This window comes from Myotis nattereri, assembly GCF_964212035.1.
Source record: "Myotis nattereri genome assembly, chromosome: 17".
Lineage (NCBI taxonomy): Eukaryota > Metazoa > Chordata > Mammalia > Chiroptera > Vespertilionidae > Myotis > Myotis nattereri.
In genome coordinates this window covers 37,072,725-37,093,727 of record NC_138092.1, presented here as the reverse complement: position 1 = coordinate 37,093,727, position 21,003 = coordinate 37,072,725, and the positions used below count along the sequence as shown (strand labels likewise).

The window sequence follows — 21,003 nt, the reverse complement described above, 5'->3', positions numbered from 1 at the left end:
CTAATTATTCCCATTGCATTTAGGTTTTAGAGATGAGTGGCTATGGTTCCCACTGTAAGTAAGGTGTGGCCTACAGAGAAGACCAACCATAGAACTCTTCAAGGATGATGGGGCTTCTCTCACAAATTTATTTCTTAAAGTATTGGGGAAAGGGATGTCTTTGGAATGCTCCTAGTGTATGGGGAGTGTGTCTTAAATGACAAATTCACTCTAATATTTCAATCTAATGTGGCCCATTTCCTCTACATTAAACCAAAAGAGGTTGGTGAAGGGAACCAAAATTCTGCCACCCTGACACTGCCTTTTTGAGACATTGATTTTTTTTATCCTCAAGGTTTTATTGTCACATAATAAAACAAAATATGAAGCTTAGAATTGGATCACTTGGCCCTTTCTCTTATCACCTCCCAGTTCAAAATGCTTGCATGTCTTAATAGCTAGCATTTTCTTAGATCTGCAGTTGGGCTCAGGGCATTCAAGCCTCAGCACAATCCTCTTTGTAGTTTTAGCCTTTCTGAGGAAAACTGGCTTAATCTGTAGTCCCTCTGCTTTCTATCATAACACCACCTTCCCTGGGCATACAGGGAATCCTTGCTCTTCTTGTCCTGTTACTTTATGGGGTTGATGCTTGCCACACTCCTTACAGAAAGTCTGGTGTGTCTGAGGAATGTTCACCATGTTTGCAGAATTCCTTCAGCATGGAAAGGGAGCAAGATACTGACTTTAAGCTCTTTGTTAAGAAATAAGACTCAGGGGGAACCTTTGATCCTCAGCCCCCAGCTTTCCTACACAAGAGATTCAGACAGAGAAATCTGTTTCAGGAAAGAGAGTTTAGGAGAAGCATGCCAAACTCAAAGGCCAATGTGGGCCAAATAAAGGAGGCATGTGGCCCGCAGGCCCCGAGTTTGACATGCTTGGTTTAAGATGTCACCTTAGCTTAATTTAAATTAAGGATAGTATATAAGAGGGCTTAGGCAGGGGCCTGTTTACTACATGTATCCTGGATCTCATTGTTTCTGAGTTGCCTATCAAGGATGTTCCTGTCCTGTTTTCCCTTCTTCCTCAACTACCTGTAAATCATCCACTCTCACTTCTGAAATCTAATACCCTATCCCTCCCACACTCCCACCCCTAGTCCTTTGTCCAAAAATGTCTTTTATACCCAACTAGTAGCCCAATGCACGAAATTCGTGCACGGGGGTGGGGGGGTGAGGGGTGGGGCCAGACCCCTCAGCCCGACCTGCACCCTCTGTCATGTTCTGGGACCCTGGCTGCTCCAGGCCTAGGCACAGGCCTACAGGTTTGGGACAGCCTGGCTCCTGAGGCCCCATTTTATCAAGAGAACAAAGTCAGCATTAGTTACAGCCCTCACCGAACCCAGTGCAGTGCATCTGTGCGTATAACTGCCTTGTTCATGTGCCTGCTTTGCCCTACTGAATTACTAACATCTTGAGGACATAGCTCTGTCTTATCCTGCTTCACCTTCAGTGCCTGGCCTGGTGCCAGGGACTTGAGAGGGTTTGCTGAGTGAGTGAGTGAATAATGAGTGAGTGAATGAGTGAATGAATGAGCAAGTAAGTGAATGAGCAAGCAGCTACGGGGCGGGAACTTCTGCTGCGTTGCCATGGCGACATGGCAGAAGTTCTCGCCCCTCTCCTAGCTGCATAGTTCCCGCCCCACTCCCAGCGACCCATGCCCCTAGCCACTCCTTCAGCAGAGGCCAGAGCAGGCGGGAAGCTTAGCTTCCTCCATCGTGGGGGAAACCAAGCCTCCTGCTTGCTCCAGCTCCATGACTGCCGGCTGCCATCTTGGTTGGGTTAATTTGCATGTAGTCGCTCTGATTGGCTGGTGGGTGTGGCTTGGGGGGGGCATGGCAACGGTATGGTCAACTTGCATGTTTGTCTTTTATTAGATAGGATGTTGCCTCACTGTCTCTGGAATTTTCATACTTATATGAATTCCCTATGCACAAGCATGAAAACTTTGATTTCCTCCTGTTAATCTGTCTCTGTCAATTTGATGATTAGCCCAACAACAACTTAAAAGGTGGGAGGAAAAGTATTCATGTTTTTCAGTCCCCACATTGGACATTTCCAATTTGCTAATAGTGAGCCATCTTTTAGTCAAGGTTTCAGCCAACTAACCTAACCAACTGTTAGGGTCTTTTCTAACTTCCAAAGCTGCACATTAAAGGGAGGATCTCGCAGTGGTTCTCAACCTTCTGGCCCTTTAAATACAGTTCTTCATGTTGTGACCCAACCATAAAATTATTTTCGTTGCTACTTCATAACTGTAATGTTGCTACTGTTATGAATTGTAATGTAAATATCTGATATGCAGGATGGTCTTAGGCGACCCCTGTGAAAGGGTCGTTTAACCGCCAAAGGGGTCGCGACCCACAGGTTGAGAACCACTGGCTTAGGGAGTCCATATCAAATTTGGCCTGATCTAACTTTATGTTCCTTATCTAATACCTCTAGCATCCATTCCCACATGTGTTCCCCAGATTTCTGCTTCTATAAATGTAGAAAACTCAAATAGCTATTTTGGAGTGGAGTGTACCTCCTCATGGGTCACACTTTGTACTTCATGGGGAGAGAGGAAGTGTGATGAAGTGTTTATAAAGATATGCAAGGAGCAGATCTTGAGGAGAATCAGCATTGTCTTGCTTGGCAGCAGCCTCAGGGGAAGCCATAATTGTTTCCTTAGGCAATGCAGGATGAATCCCTTCAAACTGAGGTGGAGAGGCCCATGTCACTGGGGGGTGGGGAGGTGGCGACCCCTGGAGGTGGAGAGAGTGTCTTCCGTTGGCAAAGAGGACTAGAATTTAGGGGCTCAATGTCCTCAGCTTCATCGGGGTCTTACCACTTGCCCCATCCCACCTTACAGGATCCCATTCTTTCCTAATCAATGCTTTTTCTCTAACAGTAGATACCCTATAAGGCTGGGAGTTCAAGCTTTGTTGTAATTCACATCCCCAGGATAAGGTTCTGCATTTGATCTTCAGCAATTTTAGCCCTGCAGCTACAGCAGATAGGCTCTTCATCAGGGCACTCAGAATGCCCTTGAGCTGGGGATTTAATCTCTGACCTCTTCTTTTATTTCCTTGTCCAACAACATTGGGAGCAAATAGTAAATGTTATTATAGTCCTCATTTTCAATTTGAAAGTATCATATATAGTCACTTAACTCCTCTCTCTCTCTCCTTCTCCCTTCCCTCCCTCCCTCCCCCCCCCCCCCGCCCCTTGCTTTTTATAAATAGTTGATTAGGAGGATCCAATGCAGATAGTTTGCATATCTCTATAAACACTTCATCACACCATGGATTAGTGCTCTTTTTACTACTTGAAATAGGCTTAAACTACTTTAAATTGAATCAGATCACACATCCAATTCCAGAAACCCCAGAACCAATTCAGAAAACTTGTCCTTAAAATTCTGTTCAGGATTACTTAGGTTCTTTATTCTAAAGAAGACTGAAGCTTTCTTTACAGCACCTTTCTTTTCCTTCTGAGACCTCACCAGAATAACCTTTCAAGGTCTTTTCATGGTGAAGCAGGACAGTAAGAAGCTAGGAAAATTCCTTGGCAAATGGAATGGGGAAAATGAGACAGATAGCTGAACAAACTGGCTCAGCAATTTACAGTCAGATCCAGAAGGTCAGCAGGGCAGAAAGCCCCAAGGGCCTAGCAAGGGCAAACCTGGTAATGGACCTTACCCCCAGGGTGGCCTGTTGCTGGCCTCTGGAATATTGCTGGTCATGCTGTTTAGACCCACATGACCTTTCCTTCCTACAGATAACATCTAGATCTCAGTTGTATTTCAACTCTGGGCCCAGAAAGGCAGTAAAACCAGGCAGGCGATGCCAGGACCAGCTACAATGACTAATGACCCTCTGCCCTGGCACTGACCAACCAGTGGAGACCCTGACTCTGAAAGGGCACAACTGGAAAAGCTGATGAATAGTCTATTGAAATCTCCCCTAAGACCTCCCCTAAAATCCCCACCTTCGAATGTAGATAAAAGCCCTCAAGACAGAAGCCAGTGGCACGAACTCCGTAGGGCACCCCTACTTGAATCTCTTTTTTGAGTGAATTTTCTATCTCTTAAACTCTAAGGGTCCCCATGAGACTTGCAACCAGGGAAGCAATGGGTAGCAGCCGCTCATCCTGGGATAACCCCCTGAACCTGTCTCCAAGGCCCCCTTTTCTCTGACTTTCCAGTGAGCTGACAGCTGCCCTTTGGAAATGTTCTTTTCCAAAACATTTCTAGTGAGCCAAAGCAACCCTGCCTAGGCTCTCTCTCCTGTTGCTTCTTCTATCCTAGGCCCTTCCTTGTTTCACTCCCCTCAGCTTTAATAAATGTATTCTCAAAATCACCTGGACCAGTATTGTGAAATCTTTTCTGCATGGACCCACACACTGCAGGCCAGCCCGAGGCAGACCCACTCCGGGCCTTCTCCCCTTTCCCATAACAATGGCAATGTAAATTTTTCTAGCATGCACCTCAAAACTCTTCCAACCGTCACCCATTACCCAGTTCCAAAGCTGTTCCCACATTTTTAGGTATTTGTTATAGCAACAAGCCCCTTCTTAGGCTTAGTCCATTCGTTTCTGTTTCAGTTTGTTCAAGCTGCTATAAAAACACACAACAGACATTTATCTCTGTTTATAAACAACAGATATTTATTTTTCACAGTTCTGGAGGCTGGGAAGGCCAATATTAAGGTGCTGGTGTCTGGTGAGAGTCAATTTCTGGTTCAAAGATGGTCATATTTTTGCTGTATTTTCACATGGGAGCTCTCTGAGATTTCATTTTGTAAGGACACTAATCTCATTCCTGAGGGCTTTGTCCTCATAACCTAATCACCTCTTAGAGGATCCACCTTCCAATATACTCACATTTGGGATTAGCTTTCAACAGGTGAATTTTGGCAGGGACAAGATATTCAGTCTATAGGAAGAGCTAAGGTCAAACCCTCTAAAGAACAGAACTAAATCTCTTTTGAAGTTTCAGGGCCGACAAAATAGAGACTCAGGAGGCTGTGGGCCACACCCAAGGAAAGATAATATGCAGAGGTAAAATGAGTCTTACTAAAACTGGAATTCCTTCTTGACCCAGTTAATTTTTTTATTGAATTGAGGAAATCAGCTATCTGAAGTCTCTACTCTTCTTTTATATAAAGCTAGAGGCCCGGTGCAGGGATTCATGCACTGGTGGGGTCTCTCAGCCTGGCCTGTGCCCTCTCCCAATCCAGGATGCCTTGGGGGATGTCGGACTGCAGGTTTTGGCCTGGTCCCCACAGGCCAAGCGGAGGAACCCCACCAGTGCACGAATGTGTGCACCGGGCCTCTAGTATGCATATAAGATATTTGGTTAATCTCTTTCTGCCCTTCCCCCTCCCCCCTTTCCTCTGAGATTCATCAGTTTGTTCCATGTTTCCATGCCTGTGCATTGAGCGTCTGCCCCCTGGTGGTCAGTGCATGTCATAGCTACTGGTTGAACAGTTGCTTAGGCTTTTATATATGTAGATTCTGTTATAAAATTCCTTGACATACTAAGAAGTAGTAATATGTGACCACCAATTATGAGAAAAAAAATAATAGAAGAAGGCCAACTGATGATATAGATCTGAAGTCAACAGACAAGAACTTTAAAATAACTGGGAAATTTTTACATTATCTCTCATAGTGATTGACAGAGCTAGCAGGAAAATCTGTAAGAATATAGAAGTCATGAACAAAATAATGAATCAGCTTGAATTGACATATGAAATATTGGACCTACAACTGTAGAATGCACATCCTTTCAAGTGCATATGAGACATTTACCGAAAGAGATCTCATGCAACACCGTAAAACAAGTTTCAATAAATTAAATCATGCAGAATGTGGAACTAAATTAGAAATCACTTACAAAATCCCCAAGTGTTTGGAAATTAACACACTTCTAAGTAATTCACTAAACATGGGAAAAAACTCACAATGGAAAAAGAGAAAATATTTTGAACTAAATAATAATGACAACACCACCTATCAAAACTCATGTAGCTAAAGCAGTGCTCAGAACAAAATTTATAGTTCTAAAACTCATGTGTTAGAAAAGAAGAAAGGTTTAAAACCATTGACTATGCTTTCACCTTATTAAGTTAAAGAGGAGCAAAGTCAACTCAAAGAAAGTGGAAGGCAGAAAATATTAAGTGTAGTAATCAATAAAATAGAGTAGAAATATAATACTAAAAAAACAACAAAGCCAAGGATTGATTCTTTGAAAATATTATGAAAATTGATATACCTCTAGCAAGACATCAAAAAAGAGAGAAAATACTAAATGACCGGCATTAGGAATGAAACAGGGACATATCTATCTGATACGACAGATATCATAAAATAACAAAGGGATATTATGAACAGCTTTACTCTAAGGTGGGAAGAAAGCTGAGAGTCTCCACCCGTGGTAGGTAAAATTTTACTTAACCCCTCTCACCCGAGGATATTTTTTCCATTGATTTTTTAGAGAGAGGGTAGATGGGTGGGAGAGGAGGGGGAGGAGAGAGAAAGAAACATCAGCGTGAGAGAGACACATCGATTGGTTGCCTCCTACTTGAGCCCCCACAGGGATCAAACCTGCAACCGAGTTCCATGCCCTTGGTTGGGAACTAAACCTGCCACCCTTTGGTCCACAGCTCGATGCTCTAACCACTGAGCACCAGTCAGGGAACCTCCTTTTTTTCTGATGATAGCCCTGCACTCTGTTGTTCCTGCTCTCTTCAGGCTCTCTTTCTAGACACTATACCTCTAGTCTTCTGCTGCAGTGAAGAAAAGACTAATGCTTGCCCCCTAAAATGGGGAGGAGATACAGGACTTGGTTTTATAGCAAATTTTCAACTGATCTTGCTGTTTTCGGTCCTACTTCATCACTAGTCCCAGAAATACATGTTTCCATTTCTTTAGATTTTCTGGGATCGGTCTGTGGTAAAAATTGGCGTAATTCTTGGTTTTAACCTGCTAGTTAAGGATTTAATTTTCTTAGAGCTGCTAATTTAATTCAGTTGTCACTCATTCTTCTGCTTTGGGTAGCTCTCAATTTCTCTTCCATTCTCTTTGTTCCTGTTTCTCCTCATCTTCAGAGCTCACCCGGTCATCTCTTCTATGAAGTCCTTATTAACACCTCATTCCTTTCTCCTCCCACCAGGCAGACTGGACCACCCCCATTGCATTCCTACCATATACTGTATACACATTAGCTACAATACTGGATTGCATTTTTAAAACATGTCCTCCTGTCACTTATTGGCACTGTGATGTTGGGCTAGTAAGTATACCTTTCTGAGCCTGAATAGAATCTGTAAAATAGAGATTCCTACCTCAGAGGGTTGTTTTGAAAGTTCAGTAGGGTGATGTGTAGAAGTAACTTTTGTGGTATAGGGTAAACACAGTGTCCTTTGATATGAGCAAAAGCTTGGAGAGGAGCGGGCAAGAATGTGTTAGGGGAAAGGGAGAGGAGTGGACAGTCACCCCAGGAGGCTCTGTGGAGGACAAAGAGGAGCTTCATCCCATGGCAACCGGAAGCCATCGCCCATACAGCACATTCCTAGTTCCTAAAATCTGTATTTTCCTTTTCTTCCTCTTCAGTTTAATTAATATCAATACCAGAAAAATATGACACCAAATGTATGAGGCTTAAATCAGCCTTACAAAATTCCTTAGAGGTTTAAATAAAACATGGAAAAAGAAAAAGGATTTTATTTTATTTTTTCTATGAACACTTTCTATTGAAAAATCTACAACTGACTTTTTAAAGGTTAAACCAGACCCTCATTTTCTGACCACAAGTTTTACCACTTGTATATGGAATTATGAAAACAGAAAACGAAATGTAGTCATTTCAGAATCTGAAAACATCGAGAAAGAAAATTATTATGTTTAAGAAGAGTGTCCAGGAGTGAAATAGTTTTAAATTAGTTTATTGCTGATTTTGGTCATGTCGTTTTAAATCATTTAAATTTAATGTTTAGCTTCATTGGACTCTATATGAAAATTTTGTTTCTAGCCAGAGATGCTCATGAATGAAAAATAGTTAATAGATACATTTATGGGTATGAAAACCATAAACCAGCATAAGGAATTCTCTGTTTGAGTCTGGTAAATGTAGACATTGTAAGGTAGGGAATATGCACCGAGGAACTGAAATTTAAATTGCTGGGAGCCCACAGACATCCTGTAGTCAGAAAAAAGTCAGTTGATACCTATGTAGCAATCGTTGAAAACTTGAAACTTCACTCATGATTTTCATATATATATATATATATATATATATATATATATATATATATACACATATATATATGACAAGGGAAAATGACAACACACACCCTTTCCCCCCGCTGAAAGCTCAGAGACCAGTTCATGCACTCAGCCTGTGAAGATGGTGAGGTGTCATCTCTTGAGAAGGGGGAATGGATTGAAAACCTAAAACTGAGCAGAATGATGCAGTGGGCCACTTCTCTGTCTCTTAACTATCTTCTTTAGACTGAAATTCAGCCCCTTCCTCAAAGATCAAACTTTTGTGATATATTTTGACCCTCATTATTAAATCAACTTGCTTATACATCAACTGAACAAGGAATGTTTTTCCTTGTCCTTCAAGAAAACTTTCTGCATTTAAATAAAAAGGAGTCATTCAAAAAAAAGAACTTCATTAAGACCTATTGTTCCTACTCAGATAGTGCAAGCCAGGAGGCCCCTGCCCTTCTTATTTCCATAAGGAGGATCGCAGTGAAGATCCTAACTGCAACTGAACTCATCTGTGAACTCCACGGGACTCCTGGAGAAAGGCAGACATTTGATTTGGGCATTCATTGTTGTAGCATATCCACAACTGTGCAGGTTAATCAGCGTTTCTATTGGGTTTTAAATATCCATGTAAAATCCACTCCAGAGAACTCCCAAGTCTTGCCTTAAAATATATGTCAAAACACTTCTTAAAAAAATCAGTCTCTTCTGGAACTGATGAGCAGGACTTGGGGGGAGCTATAGCATTCTCCATGATGCTGCTTTTTCTTAAGGAGGGAAGAGAACATGGGAAGTTTTTTATGCTTTTCTGAGTTTATAACCTCTGATTCAGGGTTGTCCTGGCCAATGTATGGCCCTGATAAGCAATTGGTGCAGGTCCAGCCAAGGAAAGTTCTGGAGAAGAGCAGAACCAACTTAGCATTTGAGAGCAGCAGCCTCTAGAGCCCCAAAATTGCTGAAATGTTTTCAGCAAGAAAACCAGGAAAATGGAGATAGGAAATTATTGTGATGCCTTTTACTATATCACCAATACTTTTTGTATGTGTGTGTTAATCCTCGCTTGAGGATATTTTTCCATTGATTTTTAGAAAGAGTGGAAGGGAGGGGGAGACACACACACACACACACACACACACACAGAAAGAGAGAGAGAGAGAGAGAGAGAGAGAGAGAGAGAGAGAGAGAGAGAGAGATATTGGTTGCCCCCTGCACGCACCCCAACCAGGGCTGGTGAGAACCCGCAACCAAGGTACGTGCTCTTGACCTGAATTGAACCTGGGACCCTTCAGTCCATGGGCCAACACCACTGAGATAAACTGGCCAGGGCTATATGACCAATCTTTTAATCAGACAGACAGATGTAGATAGGCATGCCAGGCAAGAAAAGCAGTCAGTACCCAAGTTTTTCCATTTATTGAATCTAGTGTTGTAATTCATAGTGGTGTTTTTTGTTTGTTTGGTTGTTTTGTGTGTGTGTGTGTGTGTGTGTGTGTGTGTGTGTGTGTGTTTGTCTTAAAGCTCCCAAAAAGGAATAGAGAAAAGGGAGGGGGAATAGGGAAATAAACAAGCAGAGAGAATAGCATATGTGGATCTATCTCCTCTTTTTTTATATATATATTTTATTTTATTTTTTTACAGAGAGGAAGGGAGAGGAATAGAGAGTTAGAAACATTGATGAGAGAGAAACATCGATCAGCTGCCTCCTGCACGCCCCCCACTGGGGATGTGCTCGCAACCAAGGTACATGCCCTTGACCAGAATCGAACCCGGGACCCTTCAGTCCGCAGGCCGACGCTCTATCCACTGAGCCAAAACGGTGCTGGCCTATCTCCTCTTTTTAAACCAAGAATGGCTTGTAGAGAAATGCTTATTAATCGGAGCCTGCACACTTCCTCACAGGCTGACTGAAAACTTAGCTGGGAAATATAAATAGCTTAAATATTCATTCCTAAGCAATAAACTAACTCAAAGCAGCTAGATGCAGGAAAATCATGGATGTCATATACTGACCAGACTCTTTCTCAAAGTACTGATGAAAATGTAAAGGAAAAAGCAGATCAAGTTTTACTTTTAAACACCATTCGAATTTCTGTGGATCACATCGTTTCTAGAAGGGTAAAAATTCAGACTGGCATCTGAAAAATGAATTCCATTCTTATCTCCTTACAGATTTAACACGCCGCTAAATGTTAAACAAGGTTATCACAAAATATACTTTTCAAAAAACATACTCTGTGTTAGTTAAAGAGCGTAGCCCCTGAGCTTTTTGAAGAGATTCATCTGAATATTTTATCGTCTTTTTTAAAAGGCCATTTTTATCAGTTCTGCCCCTGGAATGAGAAAGGTCTTTGTTCTTCAAAGAGCCACCGTCTCAGGGGTAGAGATGGGGCCGTGGGGCCTCTGGCCACCTTTGCTTGCTGGGAGACACCCTAAAGTGCCATCACACGGCCACACAGAAGAGATTTTTCCCTGCGTGGGAATTCCAGAAAATGGGAAACCAATCTGAGTATTCCAGGACCTTTTTTTTTTTTTTTACAAATCATGACAAGATTAATATGGAAAATGCACACAAGCACAAACACAGGGTCTGGCTTATCCCCCTGAGGTAGCAGAGGGGAAATTTCTAGGGCGATCAGGTTTCGTTTTTGTATAATTACACACTCCATTGAATTTAATTATTTCATAGTTAAAATCCTAGAAGACAAATGGTCTCCTCAGTATATATACCTTCATTTTCTTTCTGGTGTAATCACATATTTCCAGATCATTTTGAAGAGAAATTGTGTTTTAGGTCATGTTCAAAGTCGGGTATGAAATAAAAGGGCTCTCTCTGCACAGTGCTTTCATTGTTATGTTGCTGAGTGCATTTTATGCGAAAAATTGGTTCAGGCTCTTTATTTTCAGGTACCTATTCCCATCTCATCTGGCTTTCAGAGGCTGCTGTTGGACTTTTCAAGGTCTGATTCTGAGGCCATCTAAGGGGTCAGCTCCTGCCCAAGCCACCCCACTGAGCTGGCAGCGCACAGGAAAGGAGATGAGGTTTTGAAAGATTTATCTCAGAGACAGGAGATTTGCACCCAACATCAGACATTCTGTGACTTTTCTCCGTGTGAGTTTGACAACTCCGTCTGGCTAAATTAGGTCCCAAGTAGATTGTTGCCAAGTGTGGTCGTGGGAAGAATGCTGGTGGCGAGACCTGGTTTCTCTCTGGGCCTCGCTTTGCCACTAATTTGCTACATGATTCAAACGTTCAATCAACATTTATCCAACCTTTGCGAATGCCTCTTATGTGGCCGACTGAGGGTGTGTTGCTGGTTTTCTTCTTTTTTATTTTTTAAATATACTTTATTGATTTTTTTACAGAGAGGAAAGGAGAGGGATAGAGAATTAGAAACATCAATCATTGATCAGCTGCCTCCTTACACACCCCCCACTAGGGATGTGCCCGCAACCAAGGTACATGCCCTTGACCGGAATCGAACCTGGGACCCCCCAGTCCGCAGGCCGACGCCCTATCCACTGAGCCAAACCGGTCAGGTCTGGTTTTCTTCTTAAATGTGGGGATGGACTCTAGCGTAGTAGCAGGGAGCTGATTTTGAATCTCAGCTTTGTGATTAACTAATGTGTCCTTGTTCACACTCTCTGGGCCTCAGTTTCCTTGTTTATAAATTGGGGATAATAACTTATACCTCTCATATTATTGCGATTTAGAAGAAATAATGAAGGCGACGTGCCCAGTACAGTGCCTGGCCAACTGGAAGTGTCCTTGGCGTAATAGCCATGGCTATCCCACTGAGATGTAGAAGACAGTAGGGACCAGTGGATTCTCAATGGAATGAGAAGCAGATGATCTGGTTTGAGTGCTCTGTCTACCACGTGGCCTTGGGCAAGTAACTTAACCTTTTTTACCCTGAACCATATCTGTACAGAGAAGACAAGAAAACCTTCCTCAGAGTTCTTTATTGGATTAGAAGAGATGTGTGTGAAAACACTGCCTTTAGTCTGTCTCTGCCTCCCTACCCCCAATCTGCAAGGAATGTTGTAAAGAACAATTTTGGTCTCACTTAACATTTGTCAACAACTCCCAATTTTCTCCCGAATTAAGTCCAAGTTCATTAGCATGGCATGCTTAGCTGTGCACCCCTACTCCTTAGGCTACATCTGCTATTTCAACTCATCTTCCCATGGTCTCCCACTAATTTCCAGTCACATGGAACCAATTCGCATTTCCTTGATCACACTTTGCCTCGACACAGCCTGCTCATCCTGATTACTGTAAATGCCCTTTCCCTTTGTTCCTTAGCAGGCCCCCCTCATCATTTAGCATGGCTTTCGTGTGTTCTCCACAGGCTATCCTGACTACTTCAGTGGGGACTAAGCTCACTACTTTCTCCTCTTCTCTGATGGAGCCATTTGTTGATGCCTTCATTCTGGAACGAACAAATAACCTGATGATTTTTACCAACACATCTATTTTCTTAAGAATCAAGAAGAGTGTTTTATTTGTCTTTGCATCCCAAGGAGCTAGAACAATGCCTGGCATGTCTTGGGCATCCAATACGTTATGTTTAAACAAAAGAAAGAAGGAAAGCAAGCAAGCGTGGAAGTTATTATTATTGTTGAGTTCATTTTGACTATAACAGACGAACCCATAGTTTTGGGTTTTTTTTTTAAGTTAAAAAAAGAAAAGGCCCCAGGCACTTGGAACACATTTCTCCAAAGTCAATCTGCGCTGAACTGACACCCAAGCAAGAAGGCGCTCCAAGCCAGCTACCTTGAAAAACTGTAATTTCAACATTTATTGATAATGAACAGTGGTGAGCCTTTTCTTTCTTCTAGTACAGACCGATAATACAAAGGTATTCCTAAGAAAAAAAATCATTCACTAATTTAAAAATGAATTAAATGTGCCTACGTAATCAATATAAGGCTATTTATTGGTTTGGGTCCTAATAGAAAAATCGTAACTGGGCTTTATATGAATTGAAACCAATTCCTGGTAAGCCTTACAAAAATTCAACAGAAATGACTGAAAGGGAATCACCAACTCAAGGTGGTAAAACAAAAATGGTGGGAGGGAAGGAAAAGAGGTATGTCTGAGGAGAAATGAACAAGATTTTAGGGCTTTGGAGTTTCCTCATTATGGTGGCCACAGTGCCTAGGCCTGACTTCCTGACTCCTCCGGGAGATATCCCGAAGTGAAGTTTTGGGACAAGATTAAGTTCGCTCTGGGTCTATTTCTAGTTCCTTTTCTTGTTTCCTTCACATTGAAGTGTCCGGATAATCTTGCTATTTGTTCTCCCCATGGCTCCCCGTTCTCAGCTGGTCTACGACCCTCTGAAGTGATGCAGGTCCCTAAGTTCCCTCCTCTGCATTATGACCAGGTGGCTTCAGCAGCTCTGAACTAAGGCAAATTGTTAAGCAACCCACCCTAGGGTGCAGCCTTCCCAGGGGGTTTCCCATTTGGAAAGAGGTCAGTAAGTTTACCAAAATGCATATCTGAGGCACAGGCTTTCAAGGGGGTGTGAGAGAGGGAAGTGTGGAATTTTGTGCCTCTTGAGGAAGACAATTTTAGTCTTGGAAGTCTTCTTAGTACCTTGTTACTCCGCCATAGATTGTTGTTGTTGGGTTTCCTGTCACACAAGGAAGTGGAAAGGATGGGAAATGGTGTTGCTGGGGATGGTGGGGCAGGGCAGGAATGGTAACAAATGGTTATACACAAGTGTTAGGAAATGCCAACATCCCAGAGGGACCACTGCACTTAATCGGTGCAGTGCTTGCTTTTCACCTACACTGCTCATGAATAATATTTTTATTATTCCCTCCTACCCATTTTTATTAATATAAACTATTGAAACTTTACTGTTTTCCAAGACAGGTTCAATGAAAACAAAGACACTAAGCGGTCAGCTTCTGATTGTGAGTCTGGAGCAGAGGACATGATTAGAGAAGGGTCCTACACTTTCATTAAGACATTAACTTCGGCTTTAACCAGTATGTAAACTATGCTTCTTTAATGCCAAGCAAGTCCCTTATAGCAAAGCATTATAAAAAAGACCTGTAGGTGTTGATGAGGATAAAAATCATAAGATCTAGAGTTGGGAGGAAATTGAAAGATCAACCTTCCTCTGACTTTTACAAGTTGCTGTAACATGAAGAAATGGGAGCACAGGGCAGAAGAAATAAAAACACCTCAATTATCCTATCAATGTTGCACTCCTGTTGGCAAACTCCCATTGGCATGATGTTAGATGAATCACTTTTTGCTATAAGGGGGTGGTAAGCTGGGAGTTAAAGGCCAAGATTCAGTCCAAACATAGGTTTTCTTTCTCCGACATCATTTAGAAAACTGAAAGATTCCACCTAAAAATCTGGATTTCCAGTTTCTCTTAAGAAAAAAAAATAAAAAGGATAAACTGTTGATCTTGGGCCTGAATTTTCCATGACACTTGATCGAAGCTGAGTAGTACTGATGCCTTGAGCTGGAACATGGGCTGTCTCAGTGACCACTGTCCTCACCACCCTCTACTGTCTTATCCTGCCCCCCTCGCATCGCCCCCCCTCCCCCCGCATCCCCATCCCCATTCATCATCCGTGTCTGTATGACCCTGAGTCCTGAGTTTGCAATCTCTGAGCTAGTATTCATGTATCAATATTATTATCTGTAAAATGGGCATTGGGGAGGGAGGGTGACAGGTGATACTGGAAAAGTAGTTCCCAAATTTGGTTGATTATAAAAATAATTTGGTTTATCAATAAAAGTACACATTCTTGTGGAATCCCCACTCCTGTGGATTCTGACTTAGTGGACATGGAAAGGGGTCTCCGATTCTGTGTTGCAGTTTGTTTCTTCAAGTTCCTATGCTTAGAATTCTGACTTAAATTATCTCTGAAATTCTATCAATCTAACTAACCCCAGAATTCTAGTTCGATAATTCTTTTTCAGGTCAATGGACTTCAATGCACTGAAGGCTCTGGTGCAATTATCAAATCCAATTAGCCACTGAGTTAAATTATTTTCAATCAGCCTTAGGCTATTTACCATAACATCCCCCAACCTGTGATCTTGAATAGGAACAAAGGGACATGCGGAGTAAATACTGCTCATCTATCACTTCCACATTAAAGTGACTTATTCTCTTAGGTAAAAGTAGGTAAAAATTCCCACAGCCTGGTCTCACTCTTCTGAAAATATACATATTAAAAAAAAAGGAAGGGAGGAAATTGTTATCAATGCACCATTTGAGTGTAAGAACCAGAAAGGGATATTAGAGATTAAGGGCACCGTGATAACAGGCACACTTCATATGGGCTTCTTAAACTTATGTTAGAGCCAGTTCCTAAGACATCTGAAAAAAATATATACAGGAAGGATTTAAATGTGATGTAGTGGAGTCTTTAAACATTTGGCATGTCTTTTTGTTCTTTCAACTCACTCTTTAAGGTATCACGGTGTGAGGGAATGCAGGCTTTGGGCTCAGACTGCCTAACATCAGAAAACTGTGGGCTGATGTCTGTAGACAAGAGGCTTGGGGAGCTGAGCGGTTTCTATGGAGATGGGAATTAGTGAGGAAGTGCTTTCCTTTGATTATTCTCCACCCTAAAAGGGACCATTGCAACCATTTATCTTTTTCTGAAGGAATAAGGGCATCTTTGGGAACAATAGCAAGGACTTGAGTGAGACTGTTCCATGTTAAATATCCTAGAATATCACCCCCCTGCTTTTTCATTATAAATTATAAGGCCTTTGAAGGTGTCATTTGCCTAAGAGGTATGGCTTTGATTTTGTCAGAGGACAAAATCAGGAAATCCAAATGAGTTTATTATGTTTTATAAATTATTACATCATTTTAAAACTAAGATACATACTACATTTTTGCAATAGTAATAGCTTCGATTCATATTTAGTCTCTGAACAGAACATAATACTTTCATTTGCATTTAAAAAGTAAGACATATAAACCATCCTTCCCATTTTTCAGATGGAGAAACTAAGGCATATAAACAACTTAAGTGATTTTTTTTTATAATCTGTAGAAAACAAATGTTCAACTATATATATTGCCTTTGGAATCCCAATCTAATGACTTGTTTTTGTATTTCCACAATATTTTTTCTTTTCTTATTCTTTGTTAATACGTAACTGTAACACAGTTAATTAAATAGAAATGTATAGAGTAGAAAGTGAAAGTTACACAAATTTCACAACCCAAAGCTAACAATTATCTCTTTAATTGATATCCTTCCAGATAGTTTCCTTAGCCTATTTATACATACACAGATATATAGATGATTTATTTTATTTTATGAAAATGAGCTCCTATAAATTATGTAGTTTTGAAATGTGTTTTCCTTGACAATATATCATGAAACATTTTTCTAGGCAGCACATCCAGATATATATATATATATATATATATATATATATATATATATATATATATATAATGGTTGCATGGTAATTTATTATATGGATGTGCCATAATTTATATAATCATTTGCTTATTTTGGACATTTAAGTTCTCTTTCTTTCTTTCTTTCTTTCTTTCTTTCTTTCTTTCTTTCTTTCTTGTGTGCACGTTATATCTACAACTAACAGGGGGAGATGACAGTCCAGAGAAGCTACTGATTCCATTTAAACCAGAAGTTATTTCAAACACAGAAAGAGGGCATTGATATTTTACGAGCTACAAACGACCAAAGAACCCTATCATATCCTTTCTTACTTTTGCTACTTTACTATACTAGCCACTTCATTTACATGGAGACTTTCTCTTACATGGAAGGAAAGAAAAGAGGCAAATTTTTTCTATTTAGGCCTTCCTTATTTATCAGTGAGCCAAAGAGTGCCAACTGTATAGCAGCTGCTCCGTAAGTATTGCGGAATAAATTAATCACAAAGTTTGCAAAGACCCAATGTTTTTATATCTGCTGGGTCACCCACCGTCTGATAAGCACTTCATTTGACGAGTGTTTTGCTGGGTGTTCTTAGTTCTTGCTCTGCATCTTGGGATAGCTTTATTAATTCTTGGTTGACACTATAAAGTTCAATGGCTCACATAATTGTCCTTTGTGCTTAGGGGAAAGCAGTCTCCCAGGAGCATTTTCCAATGGCCTTATTGGTAAAACTGAGTTGTTTATTTGAAGATCTGTGATGAGCTTGGAAATCCCAGCACAGGAGCGTCAGAGGTGTACTATGAACCTTAGGAATGTTGTCCAGAGAGAAGTCATGGGCCTGACCACAGGTGCCTTGTCCTGAGGTTGATGTATTTGAAAGGCCGGGAGTGGAGGCAGCCAGCTAGACCTCCCTATTGCTACTCTGGGCCTGGGCCTGGTGGAGAGCCTTCCTCAGGGAAAGGTGACAAGGATCTAAAGTGATGGAAATTGGTGGGCAGTGCATAAAACAAATGATAAACTTAAAAACAATGAGTTATTTCCAAAATTAGGAAGCAAAAAATTAAAATGTTTCTACATAATATTCTGTGGACTGCCTACTCCTGAGAATATTTTCAGAACCTCCTTAAAGAGATAGAAGCTTAATTATTGTCCAAGACTCTGTGAGCATCAGGACCCAGAGGCGCCCTGCGTCTGGACAGTAAACTTGAGTTTTTGACTTTACATAATCAGATCAAGTGGTGCTGGCCTCATGGAAATTAAAGAGAAGAGGATTATATTTAGCTTATTTTCAAACTCTTCTTAGTGAGCATCATAGGCAGAGATATTAATTTTTAAATGAAAAAGTGGACTGTTTACCGTGTACAAAGGATCATTTGTGCTACCCAAATCTATGCTAATCTCCATTCCAAATCCCTTAGCAACTGGTACTTGGTTAAAAAGGTTCAATTTTCAGGAAAGAAAAAAAAACACACAAAACAACTTTCTGAAGTGTTGCAGCAAAATTTGGTTCTGGAGTATTAAGTTATTAAAAATATTAAAAAATCACATAAAGTAATAAAATGGTTGTTTAAAATGAGTTTGAATTATTCTTTAAATGCAGTAAAATCTTTCTAAATCTGCTGCTCAAATTAGATGTTTTTCATTCCTGCATGGTAATAAAAGATAGTAAATAATAGAAATAAATAAGTATATCAAAAGAGTGGATGAACTAGAGATAAAAAAAAAAAGAATAGTTCCAGTACGTGGCCTGAAGGACTTTATAAACTAGTAGAAATATGAATTTATAAACTTATAAATGTATGAAACATTATTATTGATATGTTGCAGTTATAGAGAACCGTATTCACACATTTAAAAACAAGTGAAATAGAAAATTTCTAGGAAAAATATAACTTACTAGTATTGAATCAAGAAGAAATAAACCAGTAAATATATTGCACACACATGTCAGTAATTAAAAACATAACAACAAAACCAAATAAAGAAAAACACCCAGCCAAGCCAGTGTGGCTCAGTGGTTGAGCATTGACCTATGAACCGGGAGGTTATGGTTCTATTCCCGGTCAGAGCACATGCCCAGGTTGCGGGCTTGATCCCCAGTGTGGGGCGTGCAAGAGGCAGCCAATCAATGATTCTCTCTCATCATTGATATTTCTATCTCTCTCTCCCTCTTCCTTCCTCTCTGAAATCAATAAAAATATATTTAAAAGAAAAAGAAAAACACCCACACAGGATCTAGTTAATTTTTAGGCACATTTGCTAGACATTTAAGAAATAATTCCTGTATTTTATGGCACATTAGAAATAAGTATTAGCTAAATAAGTGCATTACTGAATAAATAAAGAGGATAAGCAAAGAAGGCATGCTTCCCATCTCCTTTTATGAGGCTAATACAATCTTTTTAAAAATATATATATTTTTATTGATTTCAGAGAGGAAGGGAGAGGAAGAGAGAGATAAAAACATCAATGATGAGAATCACTGATTGGCTGCCTCCTGCACACCCCCTACTGGGGATTGAGCCTGCAACCTGAGCATATGCCCTTGACTGGGGTCGAACCTGGGACCCTTCAGTCTGTAGGCTGATGCTCCACCCACTGGGCATAACAAATATAATCTTGATAACAAAACCAGAGAAGAAAGGAAATTTATGATCTAATAACATCTATAAAATAAATGTTCATATTAGATTCATATGCATATTTGTGTATGGGTGCAAATGAATGTATGTTGTTATAATATTAAAATGCAGTTTGATCAAGTGGGGTTAGCTCAGAAATATAAAGAAGGCTTAAAATTAAAGATTTGATGTGATTCTCTACATTAGATATTAAGTGACACAAAGTATTTGATTATCTCAGTAAATGTAGAAAAGGCCTCTGATAAAACTCTACTTCCTTTCATTAGCAATATAGAAATAACAGTGAATTTGTTTTAGCTGATAACAAGAATTCATAAAAATTCTACAGCAACTAGCAAACTTAGTGATGAACAGAGAATTCCCTTTGAAGCCAGGAATAAGAGCAGGAACCTTGCTCATCATTGTACTGGACTTACCAGCTAGTTATGGTCAGACCAGGAAAAAGGGCATAAGGATTAAAAAGATAAAGCAACACTTTTAACATTTGTCTATTATGTTTATGTATTTGTGATTAAAACCCAAAAGAATCTAAGAGATTTAGAGAAAATCTTATTAGACCTAATAAGAAGATGTGGCAAAAATTCTGATGACAAAAATCAATTATATTTACATACCATAGCAACAAATATAATTAGAAAATACAATTTCAAAGGTAATATTTTCTAATAGCAATAAAAGCTCTAATGTCCTTAGGAATAAATCTTACAAAAGTCATGAGGTGGTTTTAGCTGTTAGGAAAGAAAATAAGAGTTAAATCATGAGGACATTTATTGTTTAGTTAAGAAAATGTCTGAAGGTGGTTTGTTTTGGCAGCTCAACAATGAGGCAATGACCTCGGCTCTTTGCACTGTTTTTGCTCTGCCATCTGGGCTGGCTTCATGGGCGTGTGACCCGTCAAGTCACACAGGGCTCCACACTCAGGAGGGCTCCATGCTTGGCTTAGTGCTCTGCTATGGCTGTTTTGAAAATCTTGACAAATTTATCTTTGAACTTGTGTTTGGTAAGTGGAGTCCAACGGGACATAGGGCCACGCGTGTGGGCAGAGGAGACACATGCAATGTGTGTGTCTGTCATTCCCTGCCGCTCCACTTACATCTCATCTTTGTGACAGCCCGTGAGCACAGAATTGAGGGGACCCATGATGCATGGGGGGGGGGGGGGGGGCGCGTTCAGTGAGACTCAAAGTAAGTGCTCATTAGGCCTGCTGTTACATCTATGATGAAGTCGGAGAGATGGCAGCCCAGAGAAATGACAATTTTCCATTCGAACCAGAACTTGCTTCAAATAAGAAAAGAAGGCACAAATGCTAAGAAACATGAACAGCCAAGGAACCCTATCATATCCTCTCTTATTTAGGTCACTTCCCTATATTAGCCATTTTATTTATGCTGAAAATGATGACATAGAAGGAAAGGGAAAGATAGGGCAACCACTGTATCTTTTCCTTTCAGTCCTTCCTTACTTATCGCTAAGTCCATGGTAAAGAGTGCTGGTTGAATGTGTGCAAATCAAGACACTAAATAAAGACGACGGAGTTAGCACTGCTATGGTTCTGCCAGGAATGAAATACATATGCATGTATGAAACACAAGTGTAATTTTGAGATTCTACATATGAGTTGAATGCTCTTATTTTGCATTTAAAACTGGCATTGCACAATATAGAGAAAA

General features: G+C 40.5%; 1 pseudogene across 1 annotated transcript; it reads right to left on the bottom strand.

Annotated features, from left to right (window-relative positions):
• Positions 1 to 369: 369 nt before the first annotated feature.
• LOC308533607 (ribosomal protein eL42-like) lies at positions 370 to 678 on the bottom strand (annotated as a pseudogene). Its single transcript has one exon. The product of its transcript is annotated as a ribosomal protein eL42-like (transcript).
• Positions 679 to 21,003: the final 20,325 nt, after the last annotated feature.